Below are 27,839 nucleotides of genomic sequence, written 5' to 3' on the forward strand. Positions count from 1 at the left end.
TTCCAGAAAAGTGCCTGATTTACACTTATGAGTAGGAAGAAAGATTTTGTGCTTGCCACTCACGTATAAAATACTGAAATTAACAAGATAGGAATGATTTTTCACAGAAAAGCCAATTGCTTTTCTTAGTTGTTCTGAGTTAATTTTATTACTTTAGTTTCAATTCTCCCAAATTCCTACACAGTCCTTTCTTAGAAATTGCTTAAGCCTGTAAGGTTTAGGCTACAGGACTCAATTCTTTGTCTTGCAGACTTCCATCCATTTTTGATATATCTAACTCATTCCACGATATTGTCTGTATAGAATTGATTGTTTAGAACATTTAGTAGGTTGTAACATTTTTTCATTAAAGGTTATAATGCTTTGTGGATTCAGATTTTGGTTCCCTTTTTTTTCTTTCCTTACAAAATCTTCATTTTCTCTTTTAGAATTTCTTGACATGAAAATAAAGCATTAAACACTTTCAAACTTCTCCAGGGAAAACTTTGGTCTACTTGAGCTTAGCCTTGTTATCTGTCAATCACTCAATCAGTCTTTATTTTATATACAGTAGCACAATGGAGAATGAATCTCAGAATGCCGTGCATAATAGCTGTTAGTTAACAAGAGAAAGCTAATCTCAGCAGATGAATTTTCACCTTTGTTCTACATCTACGTAAAGCGTTTCTAATAACCTCAGGGACTAAGTGTTACTGCTTTAGGGTATATGCTTGAAGTCTTGGTCTCTGGGTTTTTTGCAGCTGTGTGCATGATAACTCTGGAATAAAATGAACTTGGGTTTAGACTAAAATAATAATAGCATCAATGACTGAATATTTATGCTATGCAGCATGACAGAGACTAATTACATTTTTGTGACTTAACAACTTACTATGGCCACTGGCTAAGCAAACTGTTATAAATAGATCAAGGCTGTGCCACTGAATCAGTATCCACACAGTAAAATTAATTGTAGCTAAGGTCTTTGCAACTTGCACACCGAGGACGATGGCACCTGAGGGAGGTCACGAAGTTCTTATGCAAAACTAAAATGTCCTGCTAGCTAGATAATTTTTACATGGCAAAACTTACCCCCGACTCCATGACATGTCAAAAGACACCTCGGGGAGCCCCTCGTGAACTTTTCGTCTGCACTTTTCCATTAAAAGAAACATTTTGTGTCAAAATGAATGGTGGTACTAAGTATGCTCTATACTTACAACACTGTTAGTAATAGCAATAACTTCAGAAGTCCCATACCTAGGGTTTTTTTCTCTTTTTGATGCTTGACAGAGAATTTTGAGCTCCCTACATAAGGAATTAGACTTTTTTTTTTTCCTGGGTAATGTGTAGTCAGAAGAACAGAAGACAGTCAATGCAAAATACCAAATGTACCTTGAAAGCTTGAGCATTGACACTTTCAAAAAAAAGTGTATGGATGTTACCCTTTCTTAGAATAAAAGAAGCAGCAGTAAATTTAAAAAAAAAAAATCACTGTACTATAAGCAGACTGTCTTGATTCTGCTGATGGAGCTTCTTTTTCAGTGTAAACAAGCATATAATGTCCATTGCTAGATACAATTGAGTAAACTCTGGTATAGACTCGTTTTGCAAACTACATGTGTTGACATCTGCATTAATAACATCATTATTAACAATTAGGATGAGCAGCAGCCATTTCACAACTCAGATGAAAATGTCACAGACTTTTTCTGAATTACTAGTTTCTATTTAATCTAATAGATATTTGTAAGAATATTCAGATTTTAAGGTTTTGTATGTAAGTAGACCAAATTTATCTCTGGTTTTCTCCAGGGAATGAATCACAGGATCACACAATGGTTGGGGTTAAAAAGGACCTCTGGAGATTATTTAGTCCAAGCCCTTCTGCTAGAGAATGTTCACCCAGAGTAGATTGCACAGGATCATTTTCCAAACAGGTTTGGAATATCTCCAGAGGAGGAGTCTCCACAACATCTCTGGACAGGCTCTTCCAGTTCTTTGTCGCCCTGAAAGGAAATAAGCTTTACCTTATATTCAGATGGAAATTCCTGGTTTTAAATTTGTACCTGTTGCCCCTTGTCCTGTCATTAGGCACCACTGAAAAGAATCTGGTTCCATCCTCTTGATGGCCACCCCAAAGGTATTTGCATGCATTTAAAAGTTCCCCTTACAGCCATCTCTTTTCCAAGCAAAACAGTTCCAGCTCCCTCAGCCTTTCCTCATAATAAAGATGATCCAGTTCCCTAATCATCCTGATACCCCTTTGCTTGACCCTCTCCGGTAGTTTCTTGTCTTTCTTGCATTAAGGAGCCTAGACCTGGACTCAGCACTCCAGATGTGGCCTCCCCAGGGCAGGCTACAGGGGCAGAATCACCTCCCTTGGTCTGATGGCCCCACTCTTCCTAATGCATCAACAGTTGCTTCCCAGCAGGTCAGGCCCTTGTGTCCACTTGTGCATGGGGTTATTCCTCCATGGGTGCAGGACTCTACACTTGTCTTCACTGAACTTCCTTAGGTCCTTCTCCACCCAACTCTCCATCCTGTCTTGGTCTGGCTGAATGGCAGCACAGCCTTCAGGTGTATCAGCCACTCCTCCAAGTTTTCTACTTTTAGCAAACTTGTCAAGCCTACAAGGGTCTTGTACTGACCTTGGAGAAGACCACTGGAAATGGGCCTCTAATTAGACTGCACCTCTGACTGCAGCCCTCTGAGCTCTGTCATTTGTCCAGCTCTTAATCCACCTCACTGTCCCCTCATCTAATGCATACCTGATCTTACATGGGAGCATCTTATGAGAGAGAGTATCAAAAACTTTTCTGAAGACAACATCCAGCGCTCTCCCCTCATCTACCCAGCTAGTCATGTCAGCACAGAAGAGTTCTGAATTGGTCCAGCATGATTTCTAATTTAGGAATCCATGCTGACTACCCTGAAAAGATACTTTTTGTCCACATGCGTAGAATGAACAGTTAATAATAATGAGCAGATAATAATGAGCAGTTCCATCACCTTTCCAGGGATTTAGATGAGGCTGGATAACCTGTAGTTCCCTGGGTCCCTCTGTTCACCCTTTTTGAACACTGGAGAGACTTTGTCATTCCTCCAGTCCTGGGGCATTTCTCCTGCTCTCCATGACTTCTCAAAGATGACAGAGAGTGCTTAAAAATAACATCAGTCAACTCCTTCAGCTGGTATTTCCTCTGTAGGTTTAGGGTAAAATTAGAGGAGCAAGGCAAAAGGGTATCTTCTTCTTTTATTTTTTTTTTATTGGTTGATTATTTTGTGGAAAACTTCCAATTTAACAGTATACTTCAGGAAGAGAAAACCTTGAAAATGTTTCCTCGAACATTTCAAGCAACAGATTAAAAGTTAAAAAAAATTTTTGGAGTGTTCAGAGGAAACCAGAATGGAACAGCACAAAGAAGGTTTCTATCTCAAAAGAGAACTGCAGTATATAGATAAAGCTGTAGGGGTAATTTGACCTTCAAACCCTGAATGGGAAGGTTTTTGAGATAGAAGGTACATCCCTGAAGTAGGGGTACCTGTGTTCATGACTGAAAGATAAGAAAAAGCTAGTAATTCTAGTCAGGGCAACAATATGGTGTAAAAGACCTATCTAGAAGTAAGCACACTTTGGAAGATATTTTTATCTCCATATTTCCACATTTTTGCCCCTATGGCAAAATGTTAGTATATATTTGCTACAACAATTTTCTGTGAGATTTAATAAACTTCACTGGGAATTAAATTTGTTTAAAAGTAGTAGGTTTTCATAACACATATTCAGACCTCAGAAAGAATCAGTATGTCAGAACAAATTAATCTCAATCTTTTTTTAAAAGCTTGCTAACACATGTCAATTAATAAGCAGAGAGCTTATGATAATTGGCAGTTAACACTCTATTATGAATAAGGTTGTTTGCTCTTAATGGAACGTAATGGATTGTAATTCTGTACTTTAATATTACATGCCAAAGCATGCCTCTCTCACCTCCCTTTCTGTCCTCACAACAAATTACACAATATTTGACAATGATAAATAGACAAAGGATTATACTCAACACATTTAATATGGAGTATTAAATACACCAAATGTAGACACTAGGTAAGTGCTATTAATACAGGCTTTCCTGTCACTTCTAGTATGAAAATGCCAAATTTTGTTTTGTTTTGTTTTCCACCTGCTGTTGTTAAAAGTCACAAAATTCAGTGGGTGGTCTGTCACAAATGGTGTTCCCCAGGACTCAATTTTAAGGCCAGTTCTGTTTGATATCTTTGTCAATGATCTGGATGAGGGGACTGAGTACATCCTCATTTTGCAGAGGACACCAAGCTGGATGGGAGAATTGATCTGCTGGAGGGTAAGAGGGCTCTGCAGAGAGATCTGGGATTGATGGACTGAGGACAACTGTGTGAGGTTCAATGAGGCCAAGTGCTGCACTTTTGTCACAACAACTGTCTGCAGCACTACAGGCTGGGTGACACTGGCTGGAAAGCTGCCTGGTGGAAAATGAACCTGGAGGTGCTGCTCAACAGCTGGATGAACATGATCCAGCAGTCTGCCCAGGTGGCCAAGAAGACCAATGGCATCATGGCTTTTTTCATCAATAGTGTGGCAGCAGGACCAGGGAAGTGACTGTCCTCCTGCACTTGACACTGGTGAGGTCACACCTCAAGTTCTTTGTCTAGTTCTGGGCCCCTCACTTTCGAGAAAGACATTGAGGTGCTGAAGTATATCCAGAGAAGGGCAACAGAGCTGGGAAGTTTCTAGGGAGTAAGTCATGTGAGAAGTGTCAGAGGAAGCTGGTTGTTAACTTGGAGAAGAGTAGGCTCAGGGAACACACACCAGAACTACCTGAAAGGTCAATCCCTTCTCCCAAAAATAAGAAACAGGACAAGAGAAAACAGTTACAAGCTGCATCAGGACAGGTTTAGGTTGGATATTAAAAAAAAACCCAAAAAACTGGGGGAAATAGTTGTCAAGAATTGGAAGAGGCTGTCCAGGGAACTGATGGAATCATCATCCCTGGAGATGTGTAGATGTGGACCTAGGGACAAGTTGTGGATGTGACAGTGTTAGGTTAAGTACTTGATGGTCTTAAAGGTCTTTTACAACCTAAACACTTCTATGATTCTATTCAGGTGTAAGTAAACAATAAATACAAATCTTGAAAGCACTGGGATTGAGACTAAGTGATCTTTGTTAATAATTGCTATTTCTTGTGTGATGGTTCAGAAGAACCAAACTTGCTCATAGGAATCTGTACATGATCCTTAAGCGAGCTAAGTGTAGTAAATTAACACAAGAACCTGGTGAGGAATTGTTTCTGTCATTTTCTGCTGGGAATTAATTTAGGTCAGTTCTCTATCAGGAGATAAAAATATACAAAGACAAAGAAAGGATGTTTGCACTCTTTGTAGTGTAGACACGTACCATATTTGTTTAATTGCACGGAGCAATAGCAGTATTTCTTTTCAAGCCAGTGCTAATTACAGTTTGAATCAATCTCTTTGCCATTGCTAGCAGTAAACTTTAAAATATGTTTGCTTGTTTGACTTCACAGCAGTGAATGAATTGGCTTCTTAGGTTTTTCTTTAATATCTTTTTACTGAAGTGTCTATCTATCTATCTATCTATCTATCTATCTATCTATCTATCTATCTATCTATCTATCTTTTTAAAACCTTATTGTCATGCACTACTAATCTAGTAAGAGAAGTGCATGAAAATATCTAGAAGCTAAAAAGAAACCAATCTACCTTTCTGCAGATAAGTTGTATGAAATATAAAACAAGAAAAACCACCAAGACACTGGAATTGGAGTACATATTGCCCTGTTTACAAAACCAGCACAATGAAAACTTCCTCTTCCCCAAATTATTTCTTCCATTGATTTCATTTGAAATAATAATAATTATTGATAATTAAACACTATCAGAACCAAGAGGAAAGGGAAAAATATAAAGTGTATGTGCTGAATCTTAATGTCACAAGAAATAAAAGTGTCTACATGATGAAACAGGGCTGATAAGGTATATTCAGTTTCTTGATCAAACAGAATTCCCATTTCTGAAGATGTCAATTTAATTATTCAACAGCATGGAGCAGATGTATTGGATATATCATTGTTTGAATCACTTGTGATTCTTTTGAAGCCTCTTTTGAAGCTTTTTTGATATATAACCTACCTCTGAAAACAGACAATAGAAGTATTACCTTAATAAAATCTCAGATTATTAATAATATTAGAGGTGTCTATCAAAGGAATAATTTTACATTCCCTCATGCTTTTATGCCACAATAGGATAAAAGCCTTCAGCAGCACACAACCAGCATTGGTATGTGTAATTTATGTGATTGTTATGGCTTTGGGAGAGGGATGTCATATCCTTACATTTGCACTTTCTAACCATCACTCTCTCCCTTTATTTTCCAGAAACTGTACATAATTTGAAATTTAAAAAATTCTCTAATGTAAACATGACCCAATAACCTATTACATTGAATGCAACAGAAAATAATGTGTGGTATCTTCCTGTGCAGAACACGTGAATTGAAACCTAATTGAAAAAAATGTGTGTGTGCATCCATGCATGTGTTTATATTTAAGCAATGAATTAGAATAAGGGTAAAAACAAAGATCTCAGAGATTATTTGCTATTTTTAAAGTTGAATATCTCATTATTTAATTATTAATGCAGTAGATTTTTTCTACTTGTTTCAAAAAAACCACTTCAGAGCTTATCAGAAAACCATATGTAAAACCCAAGTTTGATATTTTATAATAAATATTGATTTTATTGAAGTCAGTGGCAGAATTCCAATTTAATTTTCAGAATTTCTCATAAGAATAAATATCTTTAATTACAGAATATAAAGTCCCATTTTGAAAACACCTAGTGTTAAAATTAATTCTTTTGCTCCATTAATATTGTAAGTTTCCATTCATGCCTAATCTTTTGTTTATCCTTTGTTTGACAGAAGAATATGAAGCACTGTTATGAAGAAAACCAAAATAATCTGTAAATTAATCAATCCATTTCCTTCTAATCAACCTTTTTTACAGTTAAATTCGGATCAGATAATGAACAAATCTCCTCTTTCCAAAAATATTTTGAAAAGAAACAAATTTTAGGTCCCATTTTAGTGACTGAAAATGGAACTGCTGATCTCTACATAACAGTAATGCATTTGAAAATAGTAATTAGGACCTGCACCTTTCTAGATCTGTGAAAGTGAGAACAGCAGTAGGAGATATGCCTAGGGAGCATTAGAATAATTAAATCTTCTTAGTGTAATAGCATGATAGATTGAAAAGTATCAGACATGGAAAAAATGCCTTCCCTAGATACTTTAAAAAATTGATACAAACCTTGAGGGAACAGAAACACCATCTTGCCCAATCATGAAGCCTTATGAGAAGGGATAGGAAATTAACCCCTTCTTCCTAAAATCTAATTGGAATCTAAAAGAACAATCTCATTGAAGTGCATCACAGAAACCAGATACACTGACAAATATTCAACTGAAAACAATTTGCATTTGCTTGTCTTGGATTAGAAAAGAAAAAGCAAAAAGAAATGAAAGTTTTCTCAGACCAAATTTTGCACATGGAAACACAGATGGAAGCATTTCAGAATCTGGAGAATATAAAATAACCAAGAAACAAAGTCCAATGTTTTTTTGCCATGTGTATTCATAAAAGTCTACACTTGAGGAGAACTGGGTAAACTGAGCAACAATTTTAAAGGAATGTGGGCAGCATAACAATGGGTATCCTCCTTAGTGCTGTTTTGCTAAGAACTGCATCTATTACAAGCTCATACATTCAGAATACCTTTTCTCCAGAAGTCCCAAATAGACAGCTCAAAATAGCAGCTTCATTTTTAGAGAAAAAAAATACTCCATGTTGTGTGGGCTTTTGTTTTTGTTGTTTTTTTTTTGGGTTTTTTTTTTGTTTGTTTGTTTTGTTTTGTTTTTTTTTAAGGAATGAAGTGTTTCTTCATGGCACTGTAGGAATAAGGGAATTTTCTGACATTTGTCAGATGAGCTTGGATGATAAACATAACTGTAAGACAAAATGTTCTTCCTCCTGAGGTGTCAAAATCAATGAAAAGCTCAGACTGTGTTGAATCAGGGAAGAAAAAACTGGTGCATGAGTTAAGACACTACATTATATTTTTTTGCCCTCTAGCTGCACCTCCTGGGTCGGTGCTGGTCAATACTTAAACACAACCTGTCCACCTGTATACTGTAAAGGAGAGGAAGCCACTAAAGGTCTCAGGCATGAGACTTGCTCAGGGATCAGTGCCAGAAAACCTACCCTTCCTAGATGATAAAATGCTCTGGTGGTTGGGATTCTCCTTTTGATACATCAAAATTTCACCATACATGCCTAAGTATTAGCTACATTAGAATGAAGAAAACAACTATTTCATGGTCAAGCAACTGTTTAAAGATATTATAATGCCTTTCTTAATTTTTCTCTTCCATTTCCTTCCTTCGTTGCAGTCAGTTTCCGACAGTCCTGCCATAAATTATATCATAAACAATGGGTACTCAGGAGAGATTCAGCTTGCCTGAGATGGATGATTCTTCTTAGGCTCACTCAAGACCTATATCTTTCAGCAACTGCCTGCTTGGCATCTCTGCATGTGAATAGTAGCCAGGCTGAGAGTATTCTTAATAATGTCCAAATGACTTCCCAAATATGGAAGAAAAAGAAAACAAGGAACAAACCCAACTAAAAAAAAAAAACTGAAACCCCAAACACAAATTTTTGAGAAGTTTTGTCACAAAAATAATATAAAATTTAAGGACTTTTTTTTTTTTGTGTAAAAACAGCTTATCACTCTTTTCTTTCTCCATAAATGAAATTAAGCTTGAAAATTCATGAGGTGTTTGCTATGCAATGCTTCTTGTACTAGTTTTAAAATGGATTGGGACATGTAAGTACAGGAATCTTACTATTATACCTATGAGAAGGGGAGAATTTTTGAGAATATTTCTGAACTTTGTAAAATTGAAATGCATTTAGAAACAAAATTTCTAGAATTACTGAAATTTAAACTGGTTTATTCTGCCTAAAAGCAATTAAAGACTTTAATAACCATTTTTAATGTGTGATTTTATTCCCACTTTTCAGTGTAAGCAAATTCAAGGAAAAAACCTGTCTGCTTCTACTGAATTTTGTGCAATTCCTTCTGTTTTAGTTTTTCTTGGTTCCATTACACTTCTATGAATAAGTCTTTCATAAAATCTATGTTTTGTACGTTATATAAAAATTTCATAATTATATATTTTTTGTTACCATAATTAAGTTTCTTTCACGAGTAGTGACTCATCTCAGATTTCAAAACCTAAAAGCTCTAAACTGTGCAAAGATATTTTGCATGATCTTACCATGGGTCTAAACAGCACAGGTGGCAGCAATCTGGTATAGAATACAGCATGTTTGAATTATAAATCAAGTACATTAAAGAATCAAAAGCAAAACTCAATTAAAAGAACTAATTGACAAAATTTAAAATTAAAAAAGTAAATGAACTAGTAAAAAACTTGGTTAAGGACAGAATGATTAATGATATACCCTTAAATCACTCAACAAAGCCAAAGTATCCTACAAAAAGAAAAACATTGCATTTCATTTTTTATTGAAAATATATGTATTAAAATACATGATTCCACCAATTTTTGTTTTATGTGTTCTTGAATTAATTTAATTGAATGTACTTTTTCATTATTTTCAAGCTACATTTATTACAAATCTCCATTGTTTACATAAGCTATTCCTGAGCTTGTTTGTGGAACTTGGAATGACAAGAGCCTTCTAAATTATTATGGCTATATGTTTTCAGATCAGTGAAATATAAAAAGTTGATTAGTTTTTGGGATGAACTATGCTTATTCTAAGAACCCTCCCTGAAGTACCACTCAATTTGCAAGGTATCTAATTTTGTGTACTCCAAGAGGACACAGTTCCTTTCATTTTAAGAGAATGTGATCATTGCCGCATTCCACGTCCATCAATATCCATCTTCCGCTCTCCAAAGTCTGCCACCACCCCTTATCGGACATCTTGACAGTATAATTGGAAACTGGTATCAGTGGGGAGGTTAATGTGTCAGAGAAAGCAGCATTTCACCTGAGTCTTTTTTCACAACCTTTCTGTTTAAAGGTCATGCTTGTACAATCAGATGGAACAAGCATGTTCATCTGTTTCAACAACACTGACAGTTGTTTTTATGTTTGTTTTTTTTGAAAGCTGCAATTATTCCCTACACTAATATAACTCATAGTGATTTGTTTCCCTTTTTGATCAGTTGTAACATTGTATTTTTAATTTAAAACTTGTCTTCTTATGACCAAATGGAATGCAAGGATTAGCACCAGTTATCAGTCTTTGATCAACAAAAATGTACATAGAAAACCATCTTGAAGGTCAGTGTTCTACAGATCATACAGTGTGTGATTTATTTTTCTATATTGAAGTTGTTTGAAGTAATACAAGTATTTTTTTTATTTTACAGAAACAAGAGATCAGAATCGAGGAACATTTTGTTGATATTTCTTTATTCTCTTATAATTTCGGCAATAATGATTTGCAGTGACCAAAAGCAATTCCTGTTTGCTTTATTTATTTTTAACTTATTTTGTAATTAGTGTAAAACCTGACTAATCTTTTACTTGCCTTTTTCTCCAGTGTTTTATTTCTCAAGATGTGTTATTTTTTCAGTGTATTACTATATAAATTTTCATTATTGTAAGAATTTTATTAGTCTTTGCTGCACCTCTCTTCTGCTTAAATTTCTTTTCTGATGTTAGATGCTCATACATATAGACATTCACAAAAATACCTTTGTTTTGATTTTTTTGTGTCAAGAAATGGTTACCTAACATTGTTTGGATTTAAGTTAACTTGCATAATATGTGTCTGCTTTCAGTGTCATAACTAAATGAACATTATTAATAGAAACTGAAATATTATCAGTAGTCAGCAACAAACTAACAGTTTTCTCCAGATCAGTAAAAGATGTCGAAATACTTATTTACTCCATGTAGCAAAAACCAAAAAGGAGAAATACTCTGGATATCCAAATTATATCTTGATTTCCCTTTGATGCTGAAAATCTCTTCAGACCTTATTAGCATGGGTGATATCTGTGACATAAACTTCTACAAAAACTTCATGTTGCAAACTTGCCTTTTCTAGTTCATTTACAATTATTACAATGTTATTGAAGAAAATCAGCAGAAAATTATTTCTTATGTTTCATAATATTTTTTCATACTCCACTTTTTAAATTTCAAAAATTTACTCTCTATAGTGAGACAGACTCTTCTGTCTCACTATGCTTGAGACAGAAAGTGAAAACTGATAATGCTAATTATCAGTATGCTAATTTTAATACTAATTTTAATTTTAATTAGTATTAAAATTTGGGTAAAGAAAATTTAAGCACAGATTTGTATTTAATTAGGCAGCTTGCTGTTGAGAGAAGCCCTAAACCTTAGCCTAGGAGTCCTGTCTGTCCTAAATTCCTATTTTCTTTCTTTTCCTTTCCCCTTCTCCTTCCCTTTCTCCTTTTTCTGTCTCTTTAATTATACAGATTCTCAGTGAAACTAAACTTTGATTGACTGCTAGAGAAAATTCTATCTGAATTTCCATGGATTCCTTATTAGCTAGCTAACCAGGTATTATTAATATAAGTACTTTGTCATGCTTTTCTTTCCTACTCTTTGTTCCAGATTGCAATGCAATATGTTTTCTATTACCATCTGTATGGCAGATTATCTTTTGTCAAGTGGGCAGTTTGCCTTATCTCTCTCTTTGACTAACCACAACCACTCCTCCCTCCAGAGGGGACATCTGTTGATAACAGGCTATTGAATGTCACTGCATGGCTGATAAGAACTATAACATCACATTGTGAGATGCTCTGCCCAGAGGGAGGAGCCAAGCATTGCTACCCAGATATAATCCAGAAGTTTTTGAGATACCAGCACAGCTTTCTCCACTGGATTCCCCAGAGGAACAGCAGCAGTCTCTTCTTCCACTGGATCTTCAGAGGAAGAATATATCCTTCTCTACAGGACCCCCTTGCTCCAACAGAACCACACCTGGCACTTCAGGAAGACTGCAGCCACATTTCCAATTGGACTGCTACCAATACCCTGACCCACAGGGTGTCAGGTTGGGTTCTGACTCTGTCAGTGTTGTTCTAGTGTACTGCATTGTTTATTTTATTCCTTTTTTTCTTCTCTATTAAAGAACTGTTATTTCCTGCTCCCATATTTTTTGCCTGAGATCCCCTTAATTTAAAATTTATAGCAATTTGGAGGGGTGAGGAGGGTTTCTCCATTTCAGGGGAAGCTCCTGCCTTCCTTAGCAGACTCCTTTCTTTCCAAACCAAGACACTCTTTTATATATTTTACACTATTGTTGTGGTTTAACCCCAACAACCAAGTCCCACATTGCCATTCCCTCACTCCTCCACCAACAGGATCATGGAGTGAATTGGAAGTGTAAAAGCTAGAAAACTCATGGGTAGGGATAAACACAAAGCAAAATAAGTAATTATTAAAAAATTATTAAAAGCTGTGACCATAAAGCAAAATAAGTAATTATTTCCCGGATTTCCCTGAGCAGGCAGGGGTTCAACCATCTCCAGGGGAACAGGATCCCATCACACATAATGGTGACTTGGGAAGACAAACACCATCACTCCACCAATGTCCACCCCCTTCCTCCTCCTTACCGCAGATTTACATGCTCCATGTGTAAATATATGGTCTGGAATATCCCTTTGGTCATCTGGGGTCACTTGTCCTGGCTGTGTCTGTGCCCAACCACCCCTGCATGTCCCACTTCCTCTCCAGTGCGGCTGTACGTAAAGCAGAAAAGGCCTTGGCTCTGGGTTAGCCCTGCTCAGCAATAACAAAAACATTTCTATGTTATCAACTCTGTGTTCAGCTCAAATTCAAAACATAGCCCCAAATAAAATTAATGCTACCCAAGTGAAAACAAGCAAATAAAATTAATGCTATCCAAGTGAAAACAAGCACAGCTATCTACCAGTCTTCTCTCAGCTATTATTCATCCAGGATAAAAAAATCCTGAATTCTGTAGGTGCTTTATTTTTCTCCCAAATTTTACATTAATTTTCTCTTTGCAGTGCCCCTTATTATGGCTCTTCATTACCATAAGAGGTGTATTCTTTACTGATACTGCTGCTTTGCAAGTAAAGGCACTTTCCCTACTTCACCAAGTCTTTATATGGCACATTTAATGGTTTTGCCAAACAGAGAAGTGAAACATTGTCAGATTTGGGGAAAAAATCCATGAAGGCAGCAGCAGCGAGTATGTAAGATGGATACATGAGATATATGAAGAAGCTGGATATTATTTTTTTTCCTCTTGCTTCCTACATCATTTAAAAAATGGAGAATTGCAAGACAGTCATCTCTGACATCACATGAAACAGCTATCAGAGGGTATATGGAGAAAGAAGGATTGTGTCAATAATGGGAAAACAGCAGACAACAGTTGAGACTTATAACCATGAACTAGCAATGAGCTGCATAGATACTGGCTTTTCTGCCTCTCTGACAACTCATATGTCTGTAATGTTTTCCATCTAATTGTGGGGATTCAGCTGCTCATGGCTGGTTGTAGGATTAATTCTTGTATTTGGAATGGAAAGAGCTTAGCAGCAGAGAAGGGAAAGGAAGGTGAGGCAAGGGTCTAATTTGGCACTGGTGGGAAACAACAGCCACTACGTGGAATATGGGGAATGAGACTCATTATCAAACCTCAAGACAGAAAATATATAGAAAGGTAAAAAGAAAAACCATAAGAAATTACTGAATTGCTATCTAATTACTGAATTAGGAAATAAATCTCCTATAGTACTTCCTATTTTAGGTGATGAAAATGCTTGTTTTTAATGGAAAAAATTTAAGAACTACTGATTTGTTTAAAAAAAAATAAACAAGATGAATAACCAACATCTTGTAATGCTAAATTATGTCCCTGTTATTCGCTGAAGAAAATATTGAAAGAGGACAAATATGTGATCAGTAACACAGTCATAAATTTATTTGGTGACATTACAAACATTTCAGCATATGAAGAAAGCAGTCACAATAATGTTCATTTAGTTATTCTCTCTGATAGGGAAAATGAGCTAGGGACACTTCTGTCTGCATTGTCACATGGAGTATTGACATTTCAATACCAACTGTCCACTTTTGAAACATGAGTCTGTGAAATACAGTATGCTAAAAGAAGCAGGTACGCATGTCTGAATTCATATCATGTTAACCTCCAAATTAAGTGAGCCAGACAATATAAACCCATTCTCCAACCAGAACAGCTGTCTTACTCCTATGTCAGCTGTGGCAGATGAAGAAGTAGAAGAGATGAAGCTGTAAATTAAGGAGAATCTAAAGCAACAGTGAGCCTTCATTAAATGAGTAATGGCAGAGAGACTGTAGATAAAGTGTTGGAGGCCAAAGACAGTAAAGAATTTTTATTATATATCAGTTTTTGGTTGCCTAGAAGAGATGGTTTTTTGGTCATTTTTTTTGCTGTCCCAGAGTGCAAAAGAAATCTGATGCAGCAGAGTAACCAAAGGGTAAAATGTTCCCTGTGAAGAGAGGTATCTGCTCTCACACAAGAAAAAAAAATCCATCTTTACAACAGGAAAAACTGTTTGAAAAGGAGAGCTCACAGGTAGACTGGATTTCTAATGGCTTTTTGGATTATTGATGAACTCTGGTATTGGAATGCAAGGAGTCTTGATTGATCAAAACATTAAAAATTGCTGCAGGTAACAGTCTGAGATTAGAGTAAACTTGAGCTGATCAATTTACTTTTTCACTTCTGATGACTAAAATTTTATGTCTTCATATCAATGGCAACAATTCTGAAGTTGTTCTTTGTAAAAACCCTAAATTCTGATTAACAGAAGTAAACTGAATGCTCAGAAGTACTTCATAAGCTCTTTAATTGACTTTAATTGGAGGTCCCATTGCCAAATAAGAGAGGTTTATTGGAATTAAATTATTACATTACTCATTCCTTACAATTTGTTTAGTTCTAATCTGGTACGATATAGACTGGGCCCCTGGAGAAACAAATCCAGTCAGCAGTGTGATGGGGTTAGAAGGTTCTGTTGTTTCAGAGTGAGTTTGTCTTGTGCATGTTATTGTGGTCTTGTGTTTTGTGTCCTGTATGACACAGAAATTCAGAATTTATAACCAGGAATTCTGGTTTTCATGGTTGAAAAACCTTTTGATTAGGATTCATGTATAAAACACTTGTCTAATACATCCAATAAGCATAAAAGCATTCAGTGGAAAACTTGCAACCAGTCTCCTGATGATACCCCGAATTAAAAGATGTGGTGTCATTCTCATGAAGGAACTTTCACTCCTCAAATAGCTCTGTCATAGCAAAATGAACTACACGTAATTGGTGCAGTCTGGGCTTCCCAGGTACTTGGAGCAATAAAGGTCTTTTTTCCATTTTTTCAGATATTTAGGTAAGAATGCTTTTATTATAGTGCTGAAATAACTAGGAATTCTGAGCCATGAAAGAGAACAAAATACATACATCTGTAAAACTGCAGTCTAATTGTGCTAAAGGATCTTTAACTCCCAGTCTTCTTAATGCGCTTTTAAATAGGATATTCATCACTGTGTACTAAAAATAGAAATTAGCAGGTTTTTTAATTGTTTTTCACCTGAAAGATAAGTAACATTCTTATTTATTTTGTGCATCTCTGCTGTTTCTATTTCGTTGTAGGGGTTACAAGCAAGGAGATGTCCTGAACTCAGATTAAGTGTTGTGAATTTGTTCCAGCTTCCTGAAAAATTTTCCTTCTATTTCTTATTCTTTTCTCTTTATTAGTAATCAGCATCTATTCCCTTGAACTTCCCAATTGCACTGCTGCTTCATCACACTAAACAATATTTTCAGTGCCTCTGAAAATTTGATCATAGCAGATTTTTGGCAATAATTATAGGGTTATCAAGTGTAGAGACCTCAAACAAACCTTTCAATGGTTGGTGTTTTATAAAGTTCCTGCCACTCAGATTTTGCTTTGTGATCAGAAGATCTTCAGCTGGTGGGAATCAAAGTGTTAATAAAGCATAACTTTAAGGGCACTTCATCTGTTGTTAATATCCACATATATCAAGAAAACTTAAGAAACTCACTGAAATTATGGACTGATTAATTAATGTATTGAATAGGTCAGTAATTGTTATTCAAATGATAATATGTGATTTTATTATTTTCTAAAATTATTTTCCATCCCCAAGTAGATTGAATCAATATAGTTCCTTACAATAAAGTGCCATCAGAGTGGTCTTATACCACTCTCACTCTAAATGGCTCAAAAGAAATGGGAATATAATCACTAAATCATCTGGACATTTCTGTCTAAAGATATTTAAATCTGTCTAGTGTTTTATTTTACAATCTTGGACATTTTTTATATATAATGAATCATTGATAAGAAATATTTTCAGAGTTAAAAAAACTCCCAAAGATTTTTTTTTTCTATTCTGGTTGAGAAAGCATTCCAGAATAATTGTACCTCTATTCTGTACCTATTACAGTGTTATTTACCGTATTAATGAGACAACTGGCAGCATGTCAGAACACAAAAAAATATTTTGAAAAAAATTGTTTTCTCCATGACCAGCTTTCATCCACTCTAATAAAGTGACTTAGGTCTTATGACCCTTAAATCATAGCAGGTTTTGTTCAGGAGGTACTTTATAAGTGCACTGCAGTGAGTGTCAATCATTGCAGTGGGGCAATGGAACCCTGCCAAATACCTTAGCTCCTCTCATGTCTTGATCTCACTAGAACTCAGTTCTAGGCCCCAGTTTCTGGTCACTCACATACTTTGCTAATTTTCCCATCTTTTTCTTCCTGTGACAAGAAACTTCTACAATTCTGGGGCTAATTTGGTCAGAAAGATTTCACTATAGTCAAAATGGGTAAATACATACTACTTTTAATATTTCCACCCCATACAATTCTTCAGCATAATTCAAGTATCAGTTGTACACAGAAAAAACTCCCAAGGAACTTCAGCCCAGGCTCTCAGGAAGGAAAAGAAGAACACTGTAGGTATAAAACTATTCTTTGGGATTTGCTGTGGAGCTGAAGGGTCATTCTCTTGGAGGAGATAACTGTGTTGAAGCAAATGTAAACGTACAGCACTGATGATAACGCAATACACAGTTGATCCAAAAGAGTATATTCTTCCACATTTCTCTGTACATATTTACTAGTTTTCTTCTATATCAAGCTTCTCTCTTTAATTTAGAGTTTTTAAGTGGCTAATTATCTTGAGATCTTCTATGATCTCAAAATTCCTTTTAGCGCTGTTATACATCCTATATGCTCAATTCATGCTTTTATCTCTCTTATATTTTTATAAAAGAGTATTATATAGGAATATATATTTATATAGGAATAAAAATGAATTTATAGATATAATATTATATTTCACATTTTGTACCTATGCAATATCAGAGCCCTATGATGTATACCTTGACTACTCTTATCAAAGCAGTGTGGATTTTCTGCTCAAGAGTTTGTTACCTAGCTGTTTATAAATCACAAAGTTCAAATTACTTAAGCTACAGAGCTAAAATAATTGCTTTTCAAATTCTTCAGACCTACATAACATTCCTTAATTCTGTATACAGTCTAGCAGCAAATAGAAAATCACTGAAGGATTTCCACAGGCCAGTGTGTGTTTGGCTTGATTTGTATTTGAAATTTTTATTTCATGTACCAAACTTTGATTTTGTCTTTTATTATACCTTCCCATTTGCATAACATCAAATTTCCATCTGGTTTTGAAAGGTCCAAAGAAACTCCCACTACTGCTTACCAATCAAATAGCACACACTCAATTTCATAACCTTTTGGTTTTGCCTTTAAAAATTCACCAAAAAAATCTTACTGATTACTCTAAATTCTGTCAGTTCAAAATGTCATTTCTGTGGAATCCAATTCAAATAACATGCCCTAGAAAGGTCTCGAGTAATTTTCTCCACTGACACCCCCCTCAGAAGTTATAATTTTAATCATTATCTCCATATTTGCCACAAGTTCTTTTTTAATGATTCGTTCTTTACAAAGATCACACATCTTTTAAAGTTACTAGATTTTAACACTAATTAACAATTAAGAATTTTATATACAGTTTCAAAGTTCCTCCACAGAAGTAAACAGGCTGGACTTATAACTCTACAGTGATATAAAACCAATGCCTTTATACTTTCTTCTCTGTTATAGAATCTGTGCAGAAAAATGAAGGGTAAGGAGTTCCTGGAGCAGGTCCAGGGCAGGACAACAGAGGTGATTAAGGCACTGGAGCACCTCACAAGGAAAGGCTCAGGGAGCTGGGACTGTTCATCCTCAAGAAGAGACACCTGAGAGGGCACCTCAACAATGTCTAAAAATATCTGAAGGAGGGTGCCAAGAGGGATTCTGGCTCTGCTCAGTGGTACCCAGCAATAGGACAAGAGGAAATGGGCAGAAATTGATGCACAGGAAATTCCACCTGAATATGAGGAAGAACTTCTTTCCTGTGCAGTGACCAAGCACTGGAACAGATTGCCCAGAGAGGTTGTGGAGTCTCCTCCACTGGAGACATTCAAGAACCATCAGGACACAACCCTGTGCAATATATTCTGGGATGACCCTGCTGGAGCTTGAAGTACATCTGATTTTTCCTCATATGGAAGGAAAAATGGAGACACTGGAGACATTCAAGAACCATCAGGACACAACCCTGTGCAATATATTCTGGGATGACCCTGCTGGAGCTTGAAGTACATCTGATTTTTCCTCATATGGACCTCAGCTATCTTCTATAGTTGAAAATGTGGATATCAAAAATGATTTAAGAAAAATTATTTCCTGGGTTGCCTATGTCTTGGTGGGAGGAAAGATAAAAATATCCATTTTAATTTTTGCTCAAGAAATTAATGATTTATTTTCTGTGGCACAAAAGATAGTTTCAGCATATCTTTAAGAATATCTTTATTTTTAAGACTTCGTCTGGAATGCATTACCTCCAACTGAAGCTGTTCTTAAATGATGCCACTTTTGTTAGAATTGTAAAACTGCCACTTTCATTAGAATTGTAAAACTATCTATTGTTTACAATGGAACACATTACATTTTTCTTTCACAGAAATTTTAGTTGCAATTCCTCCAGCAAACAAATAAATACCTAAGGAAAATGAGGTCTGTATATCAAAGTGTAGACTTTGTCAGGTTTTCAGAATAAATGCTTTAATTCACTTTTGTATCTCACAGTAGTGAGCTCCAGGATAAAAATGTTCCAAACATTGTAGTTATTCTGTTGAAATATTCTGGAAATATTTCAGATAGCTGTGCTAGGTTGAAAATCCCTTTTTTGTTAATACAGATATTTTGTCAGCTTCCACACATGCTACTTGTTCCATGTGCCCATGGTGAAGCAGAAAAAGGACTCCTCTCCCTGAGCAGCAGCAGCAGAAAAAACATGTGATGAACTGACCACAACCCTCATTCTCCATCTTCCTGTGCTGTTTTTTATTTTATGTGCTTCTAATAGTTCTTAATTACAATGCTTATAATTTTCACTTAAACCCTCATGATCCAGAGCTCAAAACAACTAAATGTTGAATTCAGCAATAACTGTGTAAAATAATAAAGCAGGGAAACTTCTACTGTTTTAACTCTTGTCTGTCATACAGTCAATGAATATACTGATGGTGCAATTCCTGATACAGTGAAAACTCAAAATAGAAAAAAGCATAGCTTGTTTACCCTATGAATAGCTAATCAGATTTTAACATGATCAGTCAAAGCTTCAAATCTGCACATGTCCTCCTTTATTTCTGTGGTACATGCTGTCAGGCTTTAATTTTGTGTTGTTACTTGCACAGGAAATGAACAGATTTTAAAAGGAAATTACTTCCCCCTTCAGTCCTTACCAGCATTGTAAAATTCAGTTCATCATTAAAAAAAGCTTGCATACAACAATAACCTTAGAAGTAACTTGTTATGTAAGTGAAGCAAGACTACATTGACCCTAACTCTTGCTTCAAACAATAACATCTGTTATAAATACAATATGTGAAGAACCTTGTACATCAGATCTGCTGCAGAAAGATGGATGATGTTACACACAGTTACAGGCTTGTCACAAAGCTGCAAGAAAGCCAGCTCAGGACATCACAGTAAATTTCCTAATCCTAACGCCATATGACTCAAATTTGGAGATTAAAGTGGCAGAGAACATATTTCATGTTGTGCCTCAGTATCCATTTTATCCAAAGTAAATTGTATTAGCAGCTGAACATGCATACTAGTGTTATTCTCTTTTCACGTTATTCTGTTTTCATGTGTCCTTTTCCATAGGCTAAGGAAGGCTGCTACCATTTTGACTTCACCTCCTCATGGCCTCCTAATAGAGGTTATGAGTCCTCTAACCTCCACTCCTAACACATTTTTGTTGATATGAACTGAGTTATGGACCTTTCATTTAGTAAGTGTCTGTCAAGAAAGAGGTCTTAAGAGATCAGTTTACCTTCGTTGGTTGAGCCTGAAGTAGTATCCAGCTGTAGGAAAAGACGTGCAGAGAACGTTAATTGGCAGAAGGATAAAAAATTAAAGATATTTCACTTAGCATGTTGACATTTTTATCTGGAAAATATAGCTATAAAGTCAGGTAGACAGATTGCCTTTGTAAGGGAGGTCATAGGGTTTAATTCAGTAATTTCTACATCAAGACAATAAGACAATAATGACTATGAGATTCACCACAGTTCCTGTTACTGTCAGAAGCAGAGGATTAGTTTTGAAAGATTATGTGCACAGATCGCAAACCCCCTGAGTTTAAGTGATATCTGCATTTTAATTAAAACTAATATTCTGGGCTATATATGTCACATAATCTGTTACAGATGATACTGTTCCTCATCTTTATCAAGTTATTATTCCTATTTATGAGGATATTTATCTCCAGTCTAACAATTTCATAATTTCTTCATAGTCTTAGATGTAGGAGTGCAGGGTTTTCCAGGAACGAGACAAATTTCTCAGTCCTCCACAAGAAGCTAAGTACCTTGCTCTTTAGTGGTTATGAAATTTAGCATGAAATCATGACTTTCTGAATATCAGCATTTGCCATGCTAGTCTATGGACACTGGCCAATGAAGCTTTGAGATTTTTGCATCTGATCTCCGGAAAAGAGAAGCGCCAACCTTGCAAACATCTAAAGCTGGCTCATACTCTTATAGCTAACTACAGACAATTGCTATTCTCACTATAGAAATCAGGAAAATAATCCTGATTTACTGTGTTATTGAAAAAGCAGTGTCAGTGGAAATTCTTTTTAAGGATATATTTATTATAAAAATATATTTATATTTTTATGGAGAGTTAATTTTTTTTCTTTCATGACTCACAGAAACAGCTTTGCTATAACTGTTAAGAAGCACTGCATGATCATAGACAAGAAAGAAAGAAATGCATGAAAAGGCAAGAGTGATCAATTACATAATAATTACACAGAAACTGTAAAATGTCAGTTTGCACAAGTTTCTTCCATTTCCTGTGGAATCAGTTTTCATAATCTCCCCTGGCTCAATTGGCTAAACCTCCATTGATCACAATGTTAACTGAGACAAGAAACTTATACAGAAATCACATTCCAGACACCTCACAACAGGCAAGGTGAAACTAGACCACACATTCTCACTCGCTCTGAATGGTACTTGTATAACTGGTTCTTGCCATCTACTTCAGAAACTAAATACCCAGATGATCTGTTTGCCATTAGCTGTTAGGTTTCTCTGCTCTTCTTCACTACCTAGTCTTCTCCCCAGCTCTACCTGTACTGCTTATAGATGACCAACCTAACCTGGTGGAAAATTTCTGTGAAAGTCAGCAATCTACTGCACAAAGAAGGGGCAACTGCCTGCAAGGCTGTGAAACAGCTGGACAGTTCCCAGCCCACGTTGATGTGTAGGACCCTTCCTTCCTGAGTGCAGGGCTTCACATTTGTTTCTGTCAAAATTGCTTGGTTTCCAGTGACTCATTCCTTCAGTGTTTTGGAATGCCTCTGAATGGAAATCCTCCCTTCCACTGAGAACCACTCTCCATTATGGTGTTGTCCTGTTATTGATGATGATGATCTTAAGTGGAATGTCAAGTGTAACTAGACACCAGTTAGATTTCAAAGTGTTTTCCATTAGCTTATTAAGCCTAACGGATAAAGAATTTTTATCCACCTTGTAATCCACTCAGCCTATTCTTGTCTCACCACTTTCATTTCCATGGTGCTATTGGAGATCCTTTGCAAAAATGTTGCTAGAGTGAAGGTAAACATACACAGAGCCAGTCAGTTTCCATATCCTGCCTGGTTTGGGGAGTAGCTTATAGGAGAACTTGCTCCATAATATTTATAGACACTGATGCAAGTCTGAATAACAGTAGTTGTCTCCAATTTTCTTGACTTTTAAAATGGGAATAGCATAAATTAATAAACTAATTTTCCATTTAGTGCTCTATTCTCTTGCAAGACATTTCTGAACCTAATTGCCCCTCAGATATGAGTAGTAATTTCCAATATAATTTTCTGGTTTGGTTTGTTTTCTGAAGTGGATGTGTTTCTCTAAAATCTAAAATATCCCACAGGAAAAAAAAGATAATTTAAATTAATTTTTCCAGGTACACAAAAAAATAAGTAAAATCTTTTGTTTTGGATTAAGTCAACATTAAAGAATGCATGCTGAATTTCGTCACAAAACTAATGCTTCTGAAACTCTCTCCCTGTTTTCTTTTTTGTAACTTCAACATACTTTAGGATTCTTCTGAAAAATTTATGAAGTGAGTGTATAATGCAAACAAGAGCTCAGAGAAGTATGGAATTTCCTCTCAGTATGAAACAAACAATGGATTCTAATTTAATTTGATAAAAAAAATTTACAGATAAATTTTGGGGTTTTTTTCCCCATGGTGGGAGGAAAATGATAATTTGGATCATAATTTTTTAATTTACATTACTAAAGTGGAGATTTTTCAGCTAACAGAAAGAAAAAGAGTCTTTTTATTCATTGTTCTTAATGCTTATAGCATGTTTTCCTCATTCAGTGTCCTTTACTCTGAAAACTGGAGTTAACATGCAAGGTGCCTTCCTTTTTGTGTAAGTAAAAATAACTCAAGTAGAGCTTGGGCAGAAGAGAATATGCACTGCATTTAGAGATATAGAAATGTACAGCCTAAAATGCCTGCCATCATAATAAGGATTATGAGCTTACAAAAAAAGTGTGTAGTGGCTCATGAAGCACTTTTATTAACACTTTTTCCAGGACACTTGAAAAGACAAAATATACTGACACTCATGGAAAGATCTGAAATCTAAAAATTGTCTTTATTCTTCCAATGGCCCTTTTTTTAGTCAAAAAAAATCAGGTTTTAAGGTGTATCTCCATGAAAAAGGACCTTTCACAGAACAAGTCTGTGGAGCAAGGTAACTCAGTCTTATATTTTACCAGGCTATATGGAAAATGAAATCAAACTAAGCCAATCTGATCTTGCAGAGATAATTGCTTTCTTGCTTACTGCAGTTTTGGATTAGCAGTCATTTTGTGACTGAAATTCCTTGAATATTGAATAACTAGACATGCCTGACTCATAAGTGCAAGAGGTATTGGCTTCCTAGTAAGGGAAAAGCTTCTATCCTCCCTAGCAGTTTACCTTGACCTTGATACAGAAGTGAAAGTAGAAAGTAATTAAGCAAAATTTCACCTTCCATTGCCCACAGAAAAGATGCATTAAGTTTCATTCATTCATGCTGGTGATTTTCAGAACCTATTAGATTCATAACTCTCAACTCTCAGAAATTAGAGCAGCTTGTGTAGGTACAGAAGAGAGAGGGAGAGTAGTCTGAATCAGTAAAATAACAGCTTTAACATTTCAGTACAGTTTGAACAAAAAAAAAGAAATTTTCTCAAGTTCAAAGATAAAAGGTATTGGGAGTATATAGAAGGAAAAAGTATTGGAACATGTTATGAACACAATGAGTGCCTCATCTGTTTAGAGAGTGATGTAAGGTCTAGTATTCAGTGACAGGTGACTCCTGATGCACAGTGGTTGGTGTGTAATTGCGCAGCACATTCTTTACTTCCATTTGTGGTGGGGGTAGTTACCACTTTTGTGAAAATAAACCTAACTGCATCTCAAGGAATGCATCTCATTTTGTAACTTTATAAATATGGTGCCATGATCCAAAGCACAGCAAAAAGCCTTGTGTGACTCTTGGTGCTGAAGGAATGAGTTGCACTGTGCATGTGCATGAAGAAAGTATACAGCACAGAGTAAAACTGAAGTGAATACTGCAAAATTTGTGCTCCACAGGGAAAATAGCAACTTTCTTGAACCTGATTAAAAATACTCTCACCTATCTCACAAGACCTCATGGATCATTAATACATCTTAAGACTTAAAATATAGTCTAGAAAAAATTTTATTTTCTCCTCAACCAAATAACATAAAATAGAGGAATAAGTATGGACATTGCCATGTTTTAAAACTTAGCTCAATATTTTTCATGAAAATTATGAATTATCCATTGTGTTCATATTCAGGGACTGCTCAGTAACAAATTAAAGTTGATTTTGTGTATGGGGCCTGCCTGCCATACACAAGTAGGCTGATAAAAAGAAATTTAATGATCAGCCTTCTAAGTAGTTGACAAGAATATTACACCTGCTGTGTAGTATTAGGACTCAGTCAGTTACAAAAAATCTTTCAATTAGCTTTGTTCTTCACACTTCTGCAGTATTTTATGTTCTTATCATTAAAAAGGAAAAAAAAAGACAAAATACAAATGTATATGCAATATTTTTATTTGGGGTTATTCATTGACTGACATAAAGTTGGATAGATTATCTTATGGCTGATTATCAAACTAGAATGTTTTTTTTCCTGTGACCATCACTTTATGTTCCGTCACTCCCAGCTTTCATTTCAAACAAACAAACAAACAAACAATCAAAACCACAAAACCCTCCCAGACCTCTGGTGAGAAAAAATTCTCTGGAAAAGCCAGGTGAATGCAGCTACTGTGAGTATCCAGAGAATCTGCAATAGATCTGAAATCCATGAACATTCATACATCTACAAAGAGGTATTAAAAATAATTCAGTGAAGTATAAACAAAATCCAAGAGGCTTTCAGGGCAGAAGTGAGGACTTTAAGCATAGAAAAGAGGCCATGATATTTTGATTTTTATTTATTGTCCAATTATTTGGTTTCCAATGGAGGTTTTATTGCTGTAATAGTTTCTTCTCAGGCAAGTTAGACAAGATTGTTTGTGATATGGATGCAAAGGTCATGAAGTACTGAGTAAATTGTTCTAGAGCATAGTGGTTAATTTTTCCTTATTAATAAGTTGGTGGTGAACATGAGCAAAGAGCATCTTTATTTAGCAGCTTGAGGCAATGAACAAAATTGGTAGAGATAGAAATTCTGAAAAAAATTCCAAAGAGTTAATATGAGATTCTTACTTCTTTGGTACAGCTCTATATGCAGTTTTGTGATGATTAGCAATAGAAAAATATTTATAGCTGATTAAAGATGTGTTGTTCCATCAGTTTTGGGATGAGGACTAAAGGAGAGCTTCAAATTGCTATTTTCAGCAATCTGATGATAAAAAAGAAGGCACAAAGGAAACCTTGGCCAGCAGTTTAAGATTGCCTATAGAGATTGTGAAAACCCCGTCCTTGGAGACATTCAGAACTCCACTGCACAAAGCCTTCAATAACCTGACCAAACTAGAGTCAGAACAACAAAGTTTCTTACAATTTTAATTGGTATAAAACTAGTTTTTTCCATGCCTGAAGCTATAAACATACATTTTCTTGTGAAGGATATACATGGTTTTACTCAGAGGAAAGATATTTCAGATAGAAGGCATGTATCTAGATGTCGTGGAATGTCTTAGGTGAAAATGAGTCCTGGATAACCAGTCTTCAGTAAATGCTGACAGTTTGGATTCCATGAAGAAAGAAAATACATACCAAGAGCAAACAATAAGAGCAGTAACTAAAGATTCTAAGAAATAAAAATTAAAACTATGGTGGTGTGTTCTACCCAATTAGATACAGACAAAGGGTATCTGGGAAAAAAAGCCCAAAAAACCAAAAAGAATAAGCATAACTCTAAGTCATATAAAGTAAGGTCACTGTAAATCCTGACACTGATCAAAAAAGGATATTTAACAGTGCTGAAAACACAAGGTATAATAGGAAATACCTGTACATTCATTACATTCATGTCCTGTAACTATTGTTACCAAAAAAACCAACCAACCAAACAAACAAACAAAATACCCAAAACCAAAACCAAACCAAAACAAAACAAAAGCTATGTTAAGCTGGTCCTCCAATAAATAACAGTGTCATACAAATAGGTCAGATGTTATTGGGAGCTTCTGGTGATACAAGTTAGTACAGACTCCGTTATACACTATGAAGCACCATGATAGACAATGTCCCTTCATATGGAAGTGTCTATATGAATAACACACCTTGAATTTCCCTTTAACAGTATTTCAATACCCTATGCTAACTTCAGAGAACATAGTTTCCATAGTTTTAACAGAAATTTGAGTATTTACTAGTTATTTAATCTCTCATACTTAAATCTTTACATCTATCTATACTTGTAATGGGTTCGATCTTACATTTTCATTTTTTATGTCGAATTTGGATTCTGTGGGGATGACAATGACTTTGCCAAATTTTGTCCCCTGTGTTAATACAAATTATTTTAATATAAGATGTTTTGTATCTCTGCTTCTGAAAAACACTTGCTTTGATTCAGAAGTGTTCATGCAAACAAAATTATACTTGATTTTTATTATTCAGGAGGTAGTTATGATCATCAACCATCTCACATGTTTTAGTTATCATCATGATAACTCAACCACCCCACACATTTTGTGTCCTAGATGAATTCCCTGGGCATGGAACAGAATTTCATTCTACTTTCTCAAGGCTGTACTGGTAGCATATATATAGTTTATGCAAAAAAAAATACCAATGTGAAAAAGTTTGCATTATTCTGCTATGAATGGTAAAGTCATTTTCACAAAGTATATTGTAATTTATATCACTTACAGAAAGCAGCTATACTTCCCCAAAGGTGACTTATAATGAGAGAGAAAAAAGCCTTTGGGTGAGGCATTTATAACTTTTTTTTTCTCTTTACTTAAACATTATCATTCATTTTCATAAAGACAACCTGAGTAAACTGACACTTAAGCAGAATTCAAACTGATGCAGTTCTGAAATAAAATTCTGTGTGGCATGAAAAGGTTGCCTCTAGGGAGATAGGTACATTAAAAGCCTTATTGTAAGTTTTATTTATGAAGCAGTTACAAAAGTATTACCCTATTTATACTAAAAAGTCTACTAAGGCAGTATGCATAAATGTACCTCGAACAGTAAATTGTAGCTCACCTTTTTTTTAGCTTACTTTTTAAATCTGCTATTTCAATGGTGGGACAAAGAATGTTTAGGCTGAATTTCATCCAAATAAATTTTAAATGTAGTTTAAAATACTTGTGATTGTTTGCTCCTCCTTGGTTCTACATGCCAATTCCTATACTGGAAAAAAGATCAAAACCTAGTAATGTTGACAAAATGACCACCTTACAAATGCCAAAGTGACAATGACCAATAGAGAGAAATAGTAAGATCACTACTTTATAAAATAAAATTAATATCATGCAATTAGCAAACTGTATGTTTGGATTCACATGCC

This window comes from Molothrus aeneus, chromosome 5, assembly GCF_037042795.1.
Source record: "Molothrus aeneus isolate 106 chromosome 5, BPBGC_Maene_1.0, whole genome shotgun sequence".
In the NCBI taxonomy this organism is placed as follows: domain Eukaryota; kingdom Metazoa; phylum Chordata; class Aves; order Passeriformes; family Icteridae; genus Molothrus; species Molothrus aeneus.